General features: G+C 44.4%; 1 protein-coding gene across 6 annotated transcripts in view; it reads left to right on the top strand.

The window, feature by feature from the left end:
• NBEA (neurobeachin) overlaps positions 1 to 22311 on the top strand; it is a 2584133-nt gene that overhangs the window by 2296631 nt on the left and 265191 nt on the right. The window lies entirely within an intron of this gene.

Below are 22311 nucleotides of genomic sequence, written 5' to 3'. Positions count from 1 at the left end.
GAATTAATTTAAACACCCAGATTCATGGAATTATCTGCACGTAAAATGCAGATTTGCGAGCCATTCTGCCCGAAAATCCCTGTTGGAGGTTTGGGGTTTTTCGGGCAGAATGGCGCGTAAATCTGCGTTTTACACGCAGATAATTCCTTGAATCAGGCAGAAAGAGTTCAAGCCAGCCATCTGACCTGCCACTGAGAGGCCCAAAGCATGAACCGAGCCACTGAAAACATGTAATGAAAACCGTACAAAATGATATTGTGGAACCTGAAGTGTGGTATAACTCCACATAGTTCAGATGTTGTTATTATGAGCAGGCATCCCAACACCTTCTTGAAAGGTGTTAGAACATGTTGCCACCCTTCCTGGACAGAAATGAAGTGGAAATGCTGTGGTGTGTGGTATGGGGGGGTTCATATTCTGGGAAACGCTTTCTCCCAGACGAAATGCACATGCCTCCTAGAAAACCTAGCAGTGCACTTGGACTTCCTGCACAATGGATAAAATGTACCCGACAGTGGGAAATACAGTGTGAGAAAGGAGGAGGAGGTGAGACAGGGATGAGATAAAATGACGAGAACGAGGGAGATGGAGATGAACTGGTAATGAGGGGTTCAGGGAAAGAGAGGGGGGTGAGAGGAGAGGGAAAACAAAACCAGAATGCAGGCCATTGGGACAAATGTGAGGGTGGAGGTGATAGCGGTGTGGGAGAAGTAAGGGTTGGGGTAACAAGAGGTGGGAATGCGAACTCCGTACCCCGTTTTCATATATAAAATGTATTGAATTTTCTTTGTTTTTGATCTATATTCACACCCTGGGAAGGGCGCTCATCTAATAAGGTGGCTATAAACGCAGGTGTGAACTGCCAATGTATGCCTGCGTTCCAATCCACCACAGACCCTTCCACTAGTGTTGCCATCTTGATTGTGGTTAGGCAACAATGAACGCATTTCTGTGGTCTCCCCATGCCCCACCCATTCCTTTCACTCACTAAATAATCCTGCACCCAAACACCTGCCTCCCTTTCCACTTACATGATGAACCAGAACTTTCTCCTCCAGTCCGGGGCCTCGATCCCTGCCCTCGGTGTCCACCCAAAAAATCGAAAAGGAACTTTGTCCATTTTCTATTTTATTTTGCGTCGGCCATCTTCGTGTCTTTTTCATAGGAGATTGTGCCAGCGCAATCTGCGTGGACTCTTCTCCTGTAAAAGAAAATAAAATAAAACGATTTGCCCCATGATTGAGTAGTGGGGTTCAAATCACTATCACCTTCTTGTCGGGTGGTGTACAGGGCCAGTAACAGCCCTGAGCCCTCTCTGTGGCTCTCTCTTCACTCGGCCCTGCCTAGGCTTTGGCTGACAGGCCATTACCAGCCCTGTACACACCCCTGACATTGGAGTGATTACTACATTCATCCTTTCTTCCAGTTCCCACTTTGGGTAAGCAGCGGTTAAAAATGCCCAATCAAAGATCTTTGTATGCTCACACACCAATGATAGGTTTGCATGGGATGAATTTACTCAAGAGGTCACCTAAACTGGAGACGTATACCACATCATGCCTTCCACACGCCAGTACATCTACATCCACTCCAGAGAACTGACATGATGTGGCACAGACATCCATGCACAACATTCACAATCAATATACACACGAGCAGGTGCAGAGGGTCTTCTGGTAACCGACCCCCTTATTTTGTATTGTATTTTGTATTTATGTATTTATATTGCGCACCTAACCCCTAGAGGGGTAGCAAGGCAACAAGAGGATTGCAAAGCTTGGTTACATACATGGAATGAAGTCCAGCCGTGGTTACAGTGCTGGACGCGTAAAAAGAAACAATGCACACCGATGAGGCATGGGTTACAGAAATATACAATATAAGTAATACTATATAAAATAAATCGGTTGTCTCGTGTAAAGGTATCTACACTGAGCAGTTGACAACCTAAATGTACATATTTACAATGACAGATCACTTACCACATAGACGTAGACTATACCAACCCTCAAGAGTTCTGTGCACTAGCAAGAAATCTGGACCACACCAATCGGTCATCCTGCAGATGCATGTATTTTACCACAGAGAACCAACCAGGCCAGGTAGTGGATGGGGAAGACCTACAGGTACATGACCCCCTGTCAGGATCACAAATTAACCTGTTTTCAGGAACTATGACAATCACGACCCACATATGGCCGGTGCCTGATTCCGTTATACCAACTATCCAAACATGATATCCTCTCTTAAGTCTGTATAAAAAGAAACACTACTTCCCCATGGAACACCTACAGAGTCATTGTAATCCGACAAGTGTTTTACCCACTGAGGCCACCAACCATGCCAAGCACCATGTAAACACTGCCTAATTTGAGAGAACGTCATGTTCTATGACAGGCAGGCGAGATGCTAGGGGTCTTCATTTGGATTACCTCAAGGTAAAATAGTGTTCTGGCATTTGGGAGAGAAAAGAGAAACTAGAACACCTTAGTGTGGAGGTCGATATTTTTAACTTTAAGATCAAATCATTGAGGTTTATCTCTCTAAAGCTATGATCACTAGACCTCACAGCAATAGCCACTACATTGATCAGGTGTGGTGCAAGGATATATTCACGACCGCTCCAATGAGATGGCTGCTGTACATCATAATGGACCTGCTCCAGTTGAATTGATCATGGAATTCCACCAGACATAAAAGGACATCATGTTGATAAACTGTGTTAGTGGGTAGTGACCCTGACCGTGCGCTTTTGCCCACTTTAAATTATATATGAAGAGGATTGAGCTGCGTTACGTGACACATGTGTTAGGCGTACCCACTAGCACATAATCAATAAAATGTAGATATTGGTGGTGTGACAGGCTATCCACGCTCTTCTTAATGAATAACAAGGTGAATCATATATGTGTACAAACAGATTAGTATCATCACTGGTCTTTTATTATTGTACAGTATCAGCCGACACGTGTTTCGACTATACGTCGTCTTCAAGGCTGGCATAGTAATCCAAATTAATGAAATAATGAATAAATACATCCATATTCATTGAAAAAAGCAAAATGACATAATTAAAACGAATTGAAGTACATCATAATAGGAATTTGTAACAAAAGAAAAATTAGGATAATTTGTAAAACAAAAAGTTTTTACATACCAAAATCGCAATGGGATATGCCAGGTAGGTGGGGGTAGAGAGACCAGCCAAATGAACAACATTAGCTTTTCTACATTGTTATTGGAACTTGTAATATTCTTAGCATTGGTGTGCCCAAACTGCACTTTGATATTTTAGGAAAAATTGCAAAGGTGCTATAAGCTCCCTGTGTTGAGTAGAGAGTTGCCAAACTTGTGTGAAAGTTATAACCATTCGCTATTGTCCAAAATAGGTGTCCTCAAATATATAGTGTACCATTCCCAAAGTAAGGGGAAAGTTTATCAAAAGATGTAAGATGCGTACTGTGGCTAAATCTTAGCTCACCTGTTCTCTATTTAGCTTGGCATATGTAAATGCACGCAAGATGAATTTCCATATGGTGCAGACGAGTCTCGATTCTGTTGATAAATGGAAAGCATAATCATATGTCTGCACCCTTGAGAGTAAATCGGACACAATTGCCTTTGTCCTCATGTTGTTTAGATCAAAAAATTCATAAAGTCCTAGAAATGTGAAGCAGACTCACCGTTCAGGAATAGTTTTCATAAAAGATGGGCATTGGTAGGCGATATCCAAAGTCTCTTAGAATTGATGTGGCACTTATTATAATGCTGTTTTGCCGTTAGGCATATCAATATAACATTTCTCCCATTGAAAAACATAATTCCCCAATTAGTGTTGATTAAGTAATAAGGCACTGCTCATCTAGTTTGCCTGTCAATTCATCGTCATCATTACCATCTCCATATTAGAAGCATGCTTACCTATTACACGGGCTTTATCCCTGCTAGTAGTTCCTTCGCTCGCGAGTATTGCTATGACCGAAATATATCCTGGTTCAGCTCAATGTGCAGCCATACGATTGGATCCTGTGTCAAACGAATTGCGCGTGTGTGTTATCGAGATACTGCCTCACTGCGCATGCGTACCTTTTGGTGCAGACATACTATACGATCCTATTATCGGCTGCATTGTGCATGCTCATTGGCAGGATAATGCCTTAATGAGCATGCGTAGTTAACGTTATATTGTCAATGTATTCTTACGCATAACATTGTCAAGCGAGACAATGTTATATTGCAGTTTCATGTTATGTAAACGTATATTTGAGCACAATCACGTTGTCCTATATGTACCCTACCGATCATGATCATTGTAATCTTGTACTTTTCAATGTCTACCGAAATAACAGTATTTTTTATGCATGTATGAATACAAGCATATTTAAATAGAATCTCAATGTCATATTGATATCCAAGCGGCCATTGTGTCACAAGGGGCAACAATTAAAACACATCAATGCTGTTCATGCCTTCTCATCGATACACAGACTGATTTGGATGGCACATTCCTTTTTCAAGTCAATATGTTTGCATTATGACTTCATAATTTAAATTAAATATGCACACGTTTGGTCCATTTGTCATGATGTTATCAAATTCAATTTGGAAATCATAGAAACACATGAATCTCATTATCAGCATTGAGGCCATCCTGGGTACAACGGAGTAAACATATACATCTGGCCTCCATTTGTCTCAGTCTCAGAACTATATCTCCACCTCTTTTACCCTTTTTGGCTCTCATCATACCATCAAAGCGTATATCTTCCTTGTTACTCATTTGGTGCTAAATTTGCCAATGAATGGCAAGGGGTAGTTTAGGGTCCTGACTACCTAGACTAGCCATATACTCGCTTATTCTTATATGCAATTGTCTTATAGTGGATCCTATGTAAGTTTTATTACAAACACATCTCAATGCATAGACAATATGCGTACTACGACAGTTAATAAAGTCTCGAATCTTAATCTCTTGGCCATTAATATCAGTGTAATTACTAGTATAATCGTATGCATATTTCTGATCTAAACAACATGAGGACAAAGGCAATTGTGTCCGATTTACTCTCAATGGTGCAGGCATATGATTATGCTTTCCATATATCAACAGAATTGAGACTCGTCTGTAGCATATGGAAATTCATCTTGCGTGCATTTACATATGCCAAGCTAAATAGAGAACAGGTGAGCTAAGATTTAGCCACAGTACGCAGCTTCCATCTTTCGATAAACTTTCCCCTTACTTTGGGAATGGTACACTATATATTTGAGGACACCTATTTTGGACAATAGCGAATGGTTATAACTTTCACACAAGTTTGGCAACTCTCTACTCAACACAGGGAGCTTACATGGTAATGGTAGCACCTTTGCAATTTTTCCTAAGATAATAAAGACACAGTGTCACTATTGGGTGCAGTTTGGACACACCAATGCTAAGAATATTACAAGTTCCAATAACAATGTAGAACAGCTAATGTTGTTCATTTTCTTTTGTGTACATTCAGCTGGTCTCTCTACCCCCACATATCTGGCATATCACGTTGTGATGTTGGTATGTAAAAACGTTTTGTTTTACAAATTATCCTAATTTTTCTTTTGTTACAAATTCCTATTTTGATGTACTTCAATTTGTTTTAATTATGTCACATTGCTTTGTTCAATGAATATGGATGTATTTATTCATTATATCATTAATTTGGATTACTATGTCAGCCTTGAAGACAACGTATAGTCGAAACTCCTGTTGGCTGATACTGTACAATAATAAAAGACCAGTGATGATACTAATCTGTTTGTACACATATATGATTCACCTTGTTATTCATTAGGAAGAGCGCGGATAGCGGGTCACACCACCTATCTACAAGAAGACATCATGTTGCTAATCTAGACACAATAACAATGTTTCCTTTATGGCCCTGTGACAAACTGAATTAGGAAAGATCGGTAGCTAAAGTTGCATGCATTCAAAATTTGAAACTTAGTGATTTCATTTTTACGTACTAGAAACCTTCCATATCCTTGCATCATGTTGTCACGGTCATAATACTCATAAAATATTTTGTTCTGGAAGACTTTCTCTCTTTTTTTTTATTTTACCCTCTCTCGAAGGCTTTCTTGAAAGGCAACGCCATTCATGAAATTCTATCTGTCTTATGCACAATGTGGGCCTTATTACATAATAATTTCCATCTGCCTAGGTGGATGGCAATTCTTCCCAGTGGGCAGAAAAGCACAATGGGAGTAGAATTACAAGAACACATTGCACTTTGCTTGGGCATGTGGTACTATGTGTTCTAATTGCAAACTCCCTAGCCCTTGCTCTAGTCCAGACCCAAGATATCCTCGGGCGATCGTGCGCTCTATAAATAACTGTAACATAACATATGTCTTTCCTTCTGAGTGACTAACATGGGATCCCCTGGTACTCAGCTCTCCTCTGCTGTCACTGGTCTTGCTCAGACATACCCAGGGTGTCCACTGGTGAAACCAGCCTGTTTGAAATCAATTCAGAGCAGGTCTGTGGGGTTTCTTCCACTTAGCATACACTCTTAAAAAATGTTATCAGCTTCTATTAACAACTGAAAAACACATTCGCATGTATGCATGGGAAAAGTTCTTCAATATAGAGTTGGGTATGTATGATTTGGATTCAAAGTACATAATGAGTTGACTTCCCAAAGCAGCACAATATAGGAACTTTGTCTGAATTGCTCAGTTTAATTAGAGGGGAGGGTGGTGATAATCAGCAAGACACAATGAGCTTGGCGGCCTCTTTAGTCCTACTGTATCCATCAGCAGAGTTCCTCTACTGGTGCATTAATTCGCGGTTCTTCACTATGCAAACCTCCTGGTTGCGCCAAGCATTTTTCCAATTCCAGAACATGCACTGGGTCAGTGGACCATGCTGGCTGCATGTAGACCAGGTGACTCAAAAATCGATCCTCAAGAAGCCAGGCATTAGGCTTTCAGCATTACCACTGAATTATGTTGGCTTAGATTCTGTAAGTTCACATGCATTTTGGGGCATTATCCTGAAATCACTGAATGAATTTTGCTCATGAGGAGCAGGTTTGGAGACCCAGGAATTGGACGAACCAGGAAATGGCCTGCATGTTGCACTCTTGCCGGTTGAGCTTTAGAAGTGGAGCACAACAGGTCAGTGGTCCGTCCAGAGGCACTAAAGTGTATCAGCCCTTAAAACACTCTAACAAAATCACCAACATCCCTCTAGGAAGTTTCAGACGCACCTCCAAAATTGCAAAGTGGGACATCACTCTCAGTGCACGATCAACGTACAACATATCAACGTACAGCTGTGCTCCTTTAGAGTGAGGATATTGTGTCTTTCAGCAGGGGCCTCCAACCTTTAACTCTCCATGGGTTGGGGACTACAGCTCCCACCAGCTCTAACCAGCATAGTAAATGGTGAGGGGTCATTGGATTTGCAGTCTTCATCATCTTGAATGGCTTTGTTGTATTGTTTGTTTGTTTGTTCTTCATGAACATATATTTCTAAATACATTTTTTTCATTTCAATTCAATTTGACCTTTATTTGGAAACAGCACATTTTCTTTAAAGGGGCACTGAAACAATTAAGGTACCCAAGAGATTAATTTATATAGAGTTCATGAATTGGAAAGGAAAGTGGGGTAAAAACAATAACATTACATTATTAAAATGTAAAATACTCAAATAGAAAACCGATACTTTTATCTCTAAGCTCTGGCAAATATTCCTGGCTTTTGAGAATACCTAACCGTAATAACGGGAATAACCGTCTCATATTATACTTATTGTTAATTGAGAGGCTATAATGTACTGAATTCCATACAGACATTGTGATCTACTTCTGTTGATCTAATTTGTAATCGTTTGTACTTAGGAATTTCAGTTTAAAACGTCCATTCCTGTTTAGCTCCTGCTTTACGTAAACTTACCAGGGAATCGGATCAGTCTCGTCAAATCACAGGACTGAACATCCTCAACCAATTCATGAAATAATAGAGCATTATAGTCCAATCCCTGCTACAACATCAATTTGAGGAAGCCTTCCATATATTTGATTCACAGCATGCTCTGGGTTGCTAAGACTGAGGCTGCTGGTGGTCCCAACAATCCCCTACACATGGTGATTTCCAGCCTCTGACTGGGGTTCGAGTTGTCAAAACTTACGATCCCATCACCAGAGGGAGGGACCAACCCTTCCTTGCCTCACAATATACTCTGATCGTAAGCTCCTGCTCATAATTTACCAATGGAGGGTTCCCTGTGTAATTTGTTATGACTCATGCTAGGTCATTGTTGAGTTTTTATAGTGGGGAGGTTTGCTTGCTTTTAGTTACAGAATTATAAATGTTTATCAAATATAATGTTATCCTTGCCAGACTCTGATAATTGCGATACATTTTTGGGAATAAAGTGACTTGATTAGCTAAGGTAATTCCAGCCCAGATATACAACTCTGCCTTCCCCACCAAGTTGCAGTTTCATATGTTTATCCATCTAGGTGAGAGAACACTATCATCAATGTCTCTTGGAAGAGGATTATAAAACTGTTTTAATCTCTCTAATCACGACCTGTATGATTTAGATAATGCAGCTGTACTCCGTTTTTTTGTTGGATGCAGAGGATGCTGCTTTTTCCAATGAGACCCCACTCCTACATTTGCCAAACAAACTGGGATAACCTTAGCCCTGCCTTCTGTTGACATGTTCCTCTGGATAGCATTGTTGCAAGAAATGAGCTCATCAGTTTTGTCACACCCCCTCGTCCCTGAGCTCACTAGTGTCCAGTCTTGGCAGGTGGAGTGGTTTCCATGACGATCAACTGATAGAAGCGTTGCCTTCCAACAATGTCAAGGGAGGCTGCAAACTTAAGGCCCCAAATGAGTGTGCAAGAAAGAGGGTATGCAACAGGTCACGCCTAGAGCCAGTCATGAGGCTGGCAAGCCCAGAGCACGGCAGTCGACTGAGCACCACAAGCAGGGTAAGATCTATTTTAACAAAACTGCTTTCCTGGTGAGCTACTGAAGAGCATTAATGCATGCATTACACCCCCACCCTACCTCATAATTGAGGCCAGATTAGAGGACAGCACCCTAGATAACAAAACGTGGTCTCTATGGGTGAAGACTGTGCAGTCATCCTCTCCGTTCTTGCTATTAATAATGTCGGGTGAATATGTGGGAAAAATATGTGGACAATAATCCAGTGCAGTGCCCCTGGAATCGGGTGACGAGTGAGTATCGACCCATGCCCAGGGTTTCATTTCAGGAACACCAGTTAAAGCTAGAGAGGTGGCTTGAGGAGGAAAATCACATCTCTGCTTAAAATGAAATGGAAGAGACTGGCTCAGTCTAGTGTCTAGGTTAATGGTAACGCAGTATCTGAGATGATACAAAATGTACCTTCTATTGAATCCAACGAGCAGTGGTATTGGGAATATCCGGTGAAGAGGAAGTTATTTCACGCTGGCTACTATTGAACTAGCAGAATCGGCAAATGTTACTGGGGCATTTACAAAGACTGGTCTGAGGCATTGCCCTTTGTATTTGCAATGATGTTTCCAGTTGAATGATGGCCTCATTGTGATTGAGCGTATTGCCCAAAAAGCATTTCACATTATTTAATCTCTCTGCTACGGACATTATTAAAGATTCACAGACATTAATTTCTGGATTGTAGAGTCCAGACTAGTTTCAGGCCGAGGAACTCACTTGTTTTACACAGTACTGGTCTGTAAACTGTCTAGACAAATCACTATTTTTGTTTCCTTCTTTATAGCCGATTTTACTTGGCCTGGGGTGCTGCGTGTGAAATGAGTAGAAGGCCCAGATTTTGATGCGCAACCGGTGATCAAGCAGACCGTGTGATTGGGTAGTTCTTCATTTATAGATCCCACTCCTTCATAACCATAGTCCATAGAAATAATGTTTGATTGTAGCTTTTATGCCCTGCCTGGAGGGCGGACACATACTTTAACGGCCTGCAAGCCAGAGCTAAGGGGTGCAAATGGCTTTTACAATTTTGATCCCCGAAGCTCAGCCCATATCCCGATGTCAAATCAAACAAAAGAAATGTAAAAATAGATAGCTGGCACCACATGGAAAAGGGACTAAGTCCCTTTTCCATGTCTATGGCAGATGCCAGATGTGGGAGCTTGGGACCGAAGCACAATGCTCTGCTCCCGCAGGTAAGTGGAGGGTGTGGGGAGGGAAGCGGGACATTTTGGGGCGGGTGTAACAGGGAGAGGCTCCATCCACTAATAAAATAAAATAAAATAAAATAAAAACGCCACCCAGGGAAGGGGCCTTGGGTGGCTGGGATAGCAGGCTGTGATTGTGGAATCTTGCCTGCTGTTCCAGCCACCTGGTTGGCTGTGCGCCCTTGCCCGGGTACAAATGCATAGATACGATTCCCACTCGCCACCATTGTGACACTTCCTGTGGTGTCAAAGAATCTGGCAAAGCACTGCAAGAGGAAGGAGGACTGGGTGGTTGGTGACTCCTCCAGCTTTTCTTGTCGAATGTTAGTTATTTGGGCTTGGAGGGACATGCTGAGGTGAACACACCTTCCCCTCGAGCCCATGGATTATGCTCCAGTCATGGATTTTGCATTGAAGTTCAATCACAGCTTTCCTGCAATAATTATCGATACTGTTGGAATAGACAGTCACTACCTTGCTTTCATCTTCCCATTCCAGAGGAAATGAGAGCTGTGTATTTGGCTATTTAAACATTTACAATGAAAGGGAGCAGATATGTCAAAGCTTATTATGACATATTCGACACAGCATCTCCAAGTTCACACAATGCAAGGAAATTGCAAACCTTGTTAATGTTCCAGCTTCACCTTTGGCCCATAGGAAGCACTCTTGTCTTGTCACCAGCTGCTTCATACCTCTAGCAGAGCCTAGAGGTCTACATTGAGGGCCCAGACCTTTTGGTCACTCTTTTTCAATCTCTGACACCATTCTCAGACAGTGCAACGCAAAGGACTGCATTTCCTGGTTCTGATTCTAGCACATCAGTGTTCCATGTCGCTGCACACCTCCTGCCCACCTTAAACTAGAGATAGTGGTGGGGGGGCCGCAGTAATGCTGCACGATGATTGGCCCCAGGGCCTTACGAAGCAAATTATTCCCTTTCCTGATTCTGATTCAGACACACGACTGCTTCACTACTCTGGTTCCTGCTGTATGAAGTTTCATTTTTTAGTTTTTATGCTTGACTTAAATAAATTATTTTAAAACAAATAAAAAATATTTGTTTTATATAAGAATTTTAAAAACATGTTTAATTATATTCAGATTCACTTTGAACATGCCATGGGCCTCATGGGGAGCCATTTTATTATTTATACCAAAATATGAGATGTACCTAATTAGCCAAATTCAGTAAGTGTGATCAGTATAATCCTGTGGTATTGTTGAACTTAGAAGGTATAAATAACATCACCCTGTGGTATAGCTGAACTTAGTAGGTGTGAATAATCACACCCATTGTTATAATCGAACTTAGAAGGTGTGAATAATAACATCCTATGAAAAAGTAGAATATAGAAAAGTGTGAATATTCATCCTGTGGTATAGTTGACCTTAGAATGTGTCCCATACTGTGGTGTAAATATCATCATCATATGGTATAGTTGAAATTAGAACGTGTGAACAACCATCCTATGGTATAGCGGAACTAAAAATGTGTCCCTAACTGTGGTATAACTGAACTGAAAAACTGTGACTAATATCATCCAGTGGTATACTTGAACTTGAAAGAATGAACAAAAGCATCCCACGCCAACCACAGCATAGTTTCAAACTTAGCCACACCATGAGGCCACCCGACACACCATGGTCCGCCAAAATAGACAGACTCACGCCCACTTCCCTTCCCCCTCCCCAAACCCCCCCTCTCCACATCCTCAGCCCACTCCCAATCCCTGTCCACCGCACCCCCGTCCCAACCCCTATCCAAACACCAAGCCAGAGGAGCCTGATGGCGAGCCGCCCATTCTAAAACCTCTACCCCTCCCCTCCCCTCCCATCCCCTCCACCCACCCGCCCACTATCAACATGCTCGCACCCGCAGCCCCTACAACAAACAGCATGCCCTGTTCCCAAGGCCCACCCATCCCTGCCACCACCCCCTCCTGCTTCATCTCATCAACTCCCCTAAACATCCTGCCCCGACCCCACTCCTTCCAGTCTCTAAAAACTGCACGTCTCACACTGACCAGAACAGTAGCCGCATCCCTTTCACCCTCCGCCCCTCCCCCCACCCTCTCTCACAATCCAACCGCAACAAAAACCCTGAAAAAGAAACGTACCTGGTCTACCTCATTCTCTCATTACTCCTCGCCACGCCTGTCTCGTCCCACCACCTCAACCTCCCAGTCTCAATCCACCCTGCCTTAAACCCCTCTCCCTTGAATTCTCACCAAATACAACAGGAACTCCCAACCCCACCTTCGATTCACTTGACCCAAATCCAACCAACATCACACATCCGTCCAACCCCCCATAAAACCACCACTTCGACTGCCCGCCTACTCTTCCCAGCGACTGTGTTCCATCCCCCTCCATCATCCCCCAGTTTTCACTCCCTCCACCCTCCCCAACCCCCACCCCCACCAGTTCCAACCTCCACCTCCTCAATCCCCACATCATCCTCCTGTACCAAAGTAAGATGCATCCTTTTTATTGCCCGATCTCTAGCAAGAAACAGACACAGCATCTTTGACCTCCTCACCTCAGACAAACCAGACCTAGTCTTTATCACAGAAACCTCGTTCTCCGACGACTTTGCCCCTATCACCAATGAAGCCTTCCCCCCCAGACTACTCCCTCATCCCACTTAACCGTCCCTTAGTGGAGGAGGAATAGCAATTGCCTTCAAATCACACTTCTCCGCCTCAATCACTGATAGCCAGCCAACCATCCCCTCCTGCGAATCGCTCCTCGTCAAACTATCCCTTCTCCCAACGTTCTCCCACAGCTTCCTAATCATCTACGGACCTCCTGGCTATGACAGACAATTCTCAAGAAATCTCTGCGATTCGATAGCCACCATTCAATTAAACCATCCCACCCTCACTCTTCTTGGAGATTTCAATTTCTGGCTCGACATCCCGACAAGCCCTATGACCCACTCTCTGGTCAACTGCCTAGACGCGATTAACCTCCGCACCCACATAAACGGGCCAACTCATTGTGAAGGACACACCCTTGATGCCATCTTCAGCTCCCACAACCAGATACATTTAAACCCCCGGTCATCTGGTCCAATCACTTCATTATCCCTTTCAGCATTCACTCACCCGCCCCCATCCCCGTACCTGAACTAGGACCTCCAAATCTACACAAATGCTGGAAGAAACTAAAAATCCTTCCCGACCTAGCTGATGCGCTCCTTCAGTCTCCCTTCCCTACCTCCACACGCAATGTACGCTTAACCCTCGACGCATTTCACACATGGCTCAATACCTCATTAACCCCGCTCACGCCCACATGCCAATTTATCGGCTCGCCATAGCCCTTTTCCAAGATGGTTCACACCAAAACTGAAGACTGAAAAATAACTATATAAATCCCTCAAACGCAAATGGCAGAGAGATAAAATCACCCTGAGCAGATCCACCTTAGCCCGGCACCATCGCCACTACAAATCCGAAATACGGAAAGCAAAAATAGCCCATTACAACTCTCGAATCCTCAACAGTGGAAACCCCAGCAAAGAACTCTCAATTCACAAAACCATCATGTACCACCACCCAATGAACCCCCTCGCAATCACTCTGCGACTCACTCTCTCTCCACTTCTACACCAGTGCTCTCTAAAGAACAAACTCCCTAACCAACAAACTGGCCCTCCTACACCTACCACACAATCCACCCACCCGACCTACCAATCCTCCGCCTACAACCACAACTTTCCTTGCAACTTTCGACTCATTTACACCAATATCAACTGACCAATTTACCAATCTTCTCTCCGCCCGGAAACCATCTGGGTCCCCTCTACAGCCTTGCCCAGCCTCAACCCTCCAAGAAATATTTGCATTCACCGGCGCAGGAGAATATGCATGAACCATCATAAACCACAAAAGCTACAAAACCATTATATTAAAAAAAGACAGTCACAAGGGGGCACGGATGGGGTGGTGTTCAAACACAGTTAGGATGCATGCTCAGTAGTTTTTCCTGCAGCATTCAAAACAGCTCATGTCAAACCCCTCCTTAAAAAAAACGGGCCTCAACCTTCTCAACCCCAAAAACTACCGCCCCATCTCAAACACCAGGTTCCTTGCTAAACTCATCGATCGAACCGCCTACTCCCAACTAAACGCCTTTGTCGAAGCCAACAATCTCCTAGACCCCGCTCAATCAGGCTTCAGATCCCGACACAGAACCGAAACCACCCTGACCTCAATCTGGGATGACCTTAAAAACACTGCAGACTCTGCAGGATGCGCTGCACTAATCCTTCTTGACCTATCCGCCGCCTTTGACACAATCAACCATTCAATCCTCCTCAACCGTCTCCACTCCCTAGGAATCCGTAGAAGCACTCAAGTGGATAGCATCCTTCCTTAACAGTAGGAAACAAATAACCTTCCTCTCCTCTTTTGTCTCCGCCGCCCGACCAGTCCATACCGGAGTTCCACAAGGAACATGCCTATCAGCCCTCCTGTTCAACCTCTACATGTCCACGCTTCCACGAATAATCCGATCGCACAATATCCTGTGCTACAACTACACAGACGACACCCAACTAATCCTAAAACTCCTTAAATCAAAACCCAACTGCCAGCCCGACCTCGCTGCCTGCCTACTTGACATTGACCACTGGATGACCACAAACCACCTCCTCTTAAACCCCACCAAAACTGAAATCATGGTGTGTGGCAACACTGAACTTCTTCCCCACCCCCTACCCTGACCATCATCCATGGGCAATCGCTGACAACCTCTACTTCAGTAAAAAACCTTGGATGCACTCTCGACTCTGACCTAACCCTCTCGCACCAAGTCAACAACGTCTCTAAGTCCTGCCACTACCACCTCAAAATCATTAGGCACATTTTTCCATACCTCCCCTTGCCCAACAGACTTGCCGCAGTCCAATCAATTGTAATGTCAAGAGTGGACCATGCTAACTCCATCTACCTCCGAGTCCAAGCATACCACCTGACTAAACTACAAAGAGCACAAAATGCTGCAGCCAAACTACTACTAGCACTTGGCCCAAGAGATCACACCTCCCCAGCTCTCAAAACTCTCCACTGGTTCCCGGTTGGACGAAGGGTGACCTTCAAAACCTTATGCATCTTGCACCAAGCTATGCATGAAACTGGTCCTCAATACCTTCAGGGCAAGCTAAAACCCTACATCCATTGTGCACTCTTAGATCGAGCTCTGCCCGCCTCCTAGTGATACCAAAAAACAACTCTGTCAAGTTAGGTGGATCATCATTCTCGGCATTGGCCCCCATATTGTGGAACTCACTTCCACCCCACATACGACTCACCGAAGACCTTCTGTCTTTCCGCAAATTACTGAAAACGTGGCTCTTCCCTTAAAATCAACGCTTGGCACAACCAGAACAAACAACCACAATAAACTGAATCAAGGCTGATGAATCAAAAATAACAATCCAGCATAGTGACTGATCAAACAAACAGAAAACTAAATTGGCCAATGTAATTAAAACAGATAAACTTAGTAGAACGGAGGATGTTGATGAAATTAAAACAGATAAATTTAGTAGAACTGATGAAGTTGATGAAATGGATGAATTGAATGCAATCAATGAATCAAATGAAGTAGATGAAGCGGATGAAATGGATGATGTGGATGGAACAGATGAAGTGGATGGAACGGCTGAAGCGGACGGGAACGGCTGAAGCGGACGGGAACGGCTGAAGCGGACGGGAACGGCTGAAGCGGACGGGAACGGCTGAAGCGGACAGGAACAGGTGAAGCAGACGGGAACGGATGCAGTGGATGGTATGGATGCACTAAAGCAAAAACAGACAGAATAAGATGAAACATATAGAGTGGACGGAACGGATGAAACGGATGGATTGGATGGAAAGGACGGAACGGATGGAGTCGATAGAAAGGATGCAGAGGATGTACAAATGGAATAGACAGAACCGACAAAGTGAATAGAACCGACAGAGTGGATGGAACGGATGGAGTGGATGGAACGGACAGGAACGGAAGGAGTGGACAGGAACGGAAGGAGTGGACAGGAACGGAAGGAGTGGACAGGAACAGAAGGAGTGGACAGGAACGGAAGGAGTGGACAGGAACGGAAGGAGTGGACAGGAACGGAAGGAGTGGACAGGAACCGAAAGTATGGATCGGAACCGAGTAGGGATGGGAAGCGAAGGTGTGGATGAGAACGGAAGGAATGGATGAGAACGGAAGGAGTGAAGGGGAAAGGAAAGAGGGCATGGAACTGATCGAGTAGATAGAACAGATGAAGTGGATGGAACCGATGTGACGAACAAGTAGATTGAACAAATGAAAAGGATGATCTGAGTGGATGGAACGGATGCAGCGGATGAAACGGGCACAGTAGACTGAACCGATGGAGTGGATGAAACAGATGGAACTGATGGAACAGGTAGAGTGGATGGAACAGGTAGAGTGGATGAAACAGGTAGATTGGACGAAACAGGTAGAGTGGACAGAGCGGATGGGACGTATGGAGTGGTTGGAACGGATCGAACGTATGAAGTGGACAGAACGGATCGAACGTATGGAGTGGACGGAACAGATGGAGTGGACAGAACAGACGGAGTGGAATAGATGGAACGGGTGGAACAGATACAGCAGATGGAACGAATAGAGCGGATGGTGTTGACGGAACAGATAGAGCCGATGGAACAGATGGATTGGATGGAAAGAGGAACGGGCGGACAGAGGAACGGGCGGACAGAGGAACGGGCGGACAGAGGAACGGGCGGACAGAGGAACAGAACAGATGGAGTGGACGGAACGGATGGAGCGGACGGAACGGATGGAGCGGATGGAACCAACAGAGTGGATGAAATGGATGGAACCGATGGCGTGGATGGAACGGATGATAGAGATGGAATGCTCAATCTCATGCGCATAACTGATAACCGCCATATTACACCACCACGCTTACTCTACACCAACACTCAACTAGAACACAGCCATACTATGACACATTCGGTATAGCTGTTCTCATACCAACACCCGCCACATTCCCCCCATCATCCTAATTAAACATCAGCTGAGCACACTGCTCACTTAAGCATCTCCTCAGGCCTTACGCAGCCACAAATCAGTCTGGACATCATCCCTTCAGAATGAACACATATACCTTACATCCCAACCACTACACCTACCGCTAAGAAGCAGCTATCATGCAACTGCCACACCGGCTGCACACATATCCGGTCCACGCATGCACCCTATGACTCTTTCTCTCTCTCTACTGACTTGAACTACGGTTCCTGAGGGCGTTCAACCTACCTGCGCTTTGAGATCATACCAATGATACATAAGGCGCTATATAAATGCCAAGTAACATAATATAACATTTTATTAATGAAAATTTCAAATTAGAAAATAACGAATTAGAAAAGCCTGTAATGAAATAATCAGCTACATGACCCCGGCCCGCTAACCCCCACACTGCACGTCACCTATCCTTAAAATGTACCACCTGCTCCTCACTTACCTGCTGTTCCTCTGCACGGCTCCTTCCCTGTGACGTGAGTTCCGCCTCCCCATTGAGGGGGATGGGGGAGAGACTTCCTTTGCAGGGTCTGTTTTTTTCTTTTTTCTTTTTTTTTTAAATCCTTCTTTGTCCCCCGCTTTCCTTTTAATGCAAGTGGGCGACACCCCTGCAACCCCTAAAATATATTGTTGATCAAGGGCAGCGGGGGACACCCTAGTTTCCTTGATCGACAATATAGTTTTACTTTTTTTTCCAAAGCTGAATTCGGCATTTTTGGCCGTTAAATGTTCTTCTGCACCCCAAAATATTTGTTATCAGGAGCCAGAAAAAATCAATTGAGACTTCTCTTTCAATTACCTTACTGCATTGTGCTGCTTTCTAGGATTGGAGTTACTTTACCGTAAAATCAAATTGATTGTATTGATGTAGTCTCAGATCTGCCCCACATATGGTGTGAGATGTCATTCGTGGGAAATTATTCTCCTGTACATTATACTGAAATTATCAACAGATTTGGAAAAAGCTTTGCGAGCAATCTTGGAAAAGCGACTCGGCTGTGTTCCTTAAGGGGGCGGGGGACTCTACAGTGCATTTTAAAAGCGTTCAGCTCGTTCATCAAAGCGGGTTGTACCAGTTTAATTTATCCCGAGAAAGCCAGGCTGATTACTAGTGACTTGCTCATGAAACATTAATAAAGCATTGTGTTCAATGCTAACATGATTATAGTCTGACCTCAGTGATGTCACAGAGGACAGAAGCGGTAAGAGTCCCTGATAACATTACCCTAATGCCGGCTTCATCAATCATAATCAAGCCGCTGTAGAAAGCCTCGCGCGCAGGAGCATCTGTAGTCTTGCTCTGCCTGGGCTCCCAGCAGACCCGCGCTGCTGCTGCTGGGAGCCAGAAATAGAGCCGAGGGTCCTGCAACGCCAGCAGCATCCTCGCGAAACCGGAGGCTTTACAAAGAAACATTAAGGTCTTATGTGCACCGAAAGCTCAGTGAAGCTCAAGGTGCAGAGCTAATGCAGTGTACCTATAGAACAGTTTCTATTTATCCTCTGTTTAAAACCGGTCTTGCCTCATGAAATATAATCATACCGCATTGGCATTTTATTCCTTTGATTGTCATTAGACCTTTCATTTTTAAGGTTGGTTGCTTTTTTATTTTGATTTTATTCAGGAACTTGATATTTTCGCTGTATGCATAGAACCAACTGCTTCAGTATGAAGAGATGGAGGAGAAAGGACAGAAGGATGAGGCAGGGACAGGAGGATAGATTCCATGTAGATTGGGGGTGCAGCACCATCAGCCAGGCAGTTGGAGGGCTGTCCTAAGTGTCCAACCACACGAGCTAGAGGGTCACTGGTGACTGCTTTCATGTGTTGGAGGAACAGGCGGACCACCACAAGTCATCTTCCCAGTCGACATGGTTCTGTGGCTCGTCTCCTCAGAGCTTTTTCAGAAACAGCTGTAAGGAATTTCCTCGTGTTTCTAGTACATGGCACGGGTCCACTGCTAACACTTTAAGACACCAGCCGACTACAAGCCCTCTGGGGATCCCATTTCCCCTTAAATTCTATAACACCTAGCAGCCTAGTGAAGGAAAAGTATTCTACACCCAACCCTCCTAGGAAACAAAGGAGGAAGGTAGGAGTGGGGGTGCACTGGTGCAGAGAGAGGGACACAAATCTAGGACTGGGAAGGAACAGATGGAAGGAACACAAGAAAGGAAGGGCATGGAAGCCGCTACCTATCATGGCTCATGACATAACCTTCAAAATGGATCGGCATCCTTTTCATACAGTTAAGTCATTGTTGGTTCGGATTGACCGCGACACACATCCGCCTGTGGTAGGAACATTATCTGAAATAGGTGTCTCATTATATGCCACTTGCAAACTTCACGCCCCACAAGATTTTCAGCCGACACAGTGCCTGTCATTCCGATGCATGCACAAGTCACCGATACCCACACAGAATCTCCATTTCATCACTCTGTTGGTGTTCCAAATGCTTCCATTATCTATGCTTACTACAGTGGGAAACACTGTAATCGCTTTCACAGGTTCACTGTATTTCGGTAGCCTCTTACTAATCCTCACACCCTTCTTTACCTTCACCATGTTTCCCACAAGGAAGGTTTTTCTCTCCCACCAGTTGCTACACATTTGTCATAATCTCTCTTGTATTTGGCCTGCATCTTAACCATGCTTTCCTTCACCACACCCAAAGCGACACCTTTGAGCAGGATGGCTCATTCACTGCTGACCGATTAAGCAAGGTCTTGCCCTCCCTCCTGCTAGTGACGTAATGGGGAAATCCTGGTCCCTACATGGGGGCAGGCCTTTGATTCTGCAAGATTCTTCCCATGCCTTATGCAGCATCAAGGTGATTCCTCAATGCCTGCACAATCACGCTCAAGACAACTTGTTTTAATCTCTCTTTATTGCCTTTACTTTCGGGGTGGCATGCAGCAGTACATTTCTACTTGATCCCCTTGCATGTTGCATAAAGAGCAGCATCAGTGCTCCTAAACTGTGGTCCCTTAGCACTTATTTCCAACCAGTAACCCTCTCATGTAAAAATGCTCTCCATAAAGGCAAACATATCTTGTCCACTCATCTTTACCACAAACTTACTTCAACCCATTTAGAATAATAATCCACCATCATTATCACAAATCTTCTCCTTCGGCAATTCTCCTCATAAGGCCCAACGACATTAATACCATTCAGTTTCCAAGTCCCCATAGATATTGGCAGTGGATTTAACAGTTGCTTATGAGACTTTGCCCCCTTGTCAGAATTAAGGCAAGGCCAACATTCTCCCACCATCTTTTCCACATACATTTTAATGCCTGGACACCTGTACTTTTTGCAGATGGTCCTTTTAATCAAAACGATCCCTGGGTGGCTTTCATGTGCTAGGTGCACTAACTGATCTCCCAGTGATCAAGAGGGAAGGCACATTTAACCTCTCAACATTACCCTTTCTTTCCTTCACTTCCCAAATGCCATACAGTATTCACTCAACAAGCACCCACATATCCTTTGTTATTACCTAATCCAACACAACGCACACAACTACTGCACAGCAACGTCCTCTTCATCCCATTTCCTCATCTAGAAATTGCAAATCCATGTGTTCCTAGAAATCAGTCACTCCATTCTATGCTCTGGCACGTATTATATGCAATAATCCCAGTAATTCTAATGAAAATCAGTCCATGTGAGGCATGGCTCTGTGAATCCATGCACTATTAGCTCCTCTAATAATATGTGATTACGGTCAGTATAGATGGTAACTGGTTCCCCCAAAATATACTCACTAAAATATTCCACTCTCCATATACATGCCAGTAGCTCTCGCTCAATAACAGAATACTGGGGTGCATTCATTTGTATATCTCATGCTTCAGCTTTACCTGAAATAAACCACTCCCAGCCCCTTCGTACTGGCATTTACTGTGAGAACCTTTGTGATGGCTTATGCAAGAGATGATAATCTAACTGCTGGCTGTATGAACTCTCTCTGGAACTTCCTAACTGTCCTTAGTCTATTTAGTCATTAGTGTTCTACTCGGATGTGGGATGATGCCTTACAAACATGGCGTATAATTCAGGCTTTTTCTAACAGGTCCGCTACCATTCCTTTTTTGAACTCCAACTCACTCCTCCCATCACTCTTCTGACATTGATGTTCACTCCTCTTAGGTATTGCCTCCACCCTTTGATGCTGCTTCTACTTCCACTATGCCCTCCTTTGCATTATGACTCCTTTCATCTCCACATCCCTACTGCCTCCTCTGCACTACTATCTCCTCCACACTGCTCCTCCTTCCAACCCACTTCTCCTCTCGCTGACCTGCCACTCTTCCCTCCTCCTACCACTGCATCCTAACCACTACCCAAGCACTCATATTTCTCTTAGGTTCTTACAGTTACTCCTTACACTACCTTGTCTACACACCAGCCACTCAAACACGGAAAATGAAACTGCAGAACAGTGTTCACTCCTAAACCAATGCCTCCCTTGCTAACCAAATCTTCTCCACAAGCCAGAAATCCTTACATCCTCCTGCTTGTCTCTAGGTTGTCCGCCATCTCAACTTCTGACCTCACCTGGAAAACCTACACTTCTTGCTTCCTGTCCCCTGATTAAATCCCACTCCCTCAGCTGAGATTTGAGAACTCTTCCTGGCCAATCCGATCCTGTCTTCCACATCAGAGTCATATGTGTGAACGAAAAGTCATAAGGGGGCTAAGCCCCACGCACTTTCTCTGCAAGGGCTTGTCATGAATCAAATATGGTGGGCAAAGAAGTAGTTTGTGTTGCAGAACACGTTCCTGTGGCATCTTCTGGTAAGTCCTTTGGGGGTGAAGGGAGTGTTTCCCCTACATCTCCATGTCTCCGGTGGTCCAGGGATCCCCTGTGCTTCTGTGTGGGCTTGCCAATTCCCCTTGACTGCTTTGAGATGTTTCTGGTGTTGCCACGTAGGGGCACGGCTTCTTGCTCTCTTTGCTGGAATGGGCCCGTGTCTCTGAGGTACTCTGCTAGGAGTGCTTAGGGCTTTCTTTCTGTCAATCGGG

The sequence above is a fragment of the Ambystoma mexicanum genome, chromosome 7q, assembly GCF_040938575.1.
Source record: "Ambystoma mexicanum isolate Mex_15411 chromosome 7q, UKY_AmexF1_1, whole genome shotgun sequence".
NCBI classification, from domain to species: domain Eukaryota; kingdom Metazoa; phylum Chordata; class Amphibia; order Caudata; family Ambystomatidae; genus Ambystoma; species Ambystoma mexicanum.
This window is presented reverse-complemented; position numbering and strand designations above follow the sequence as displayed.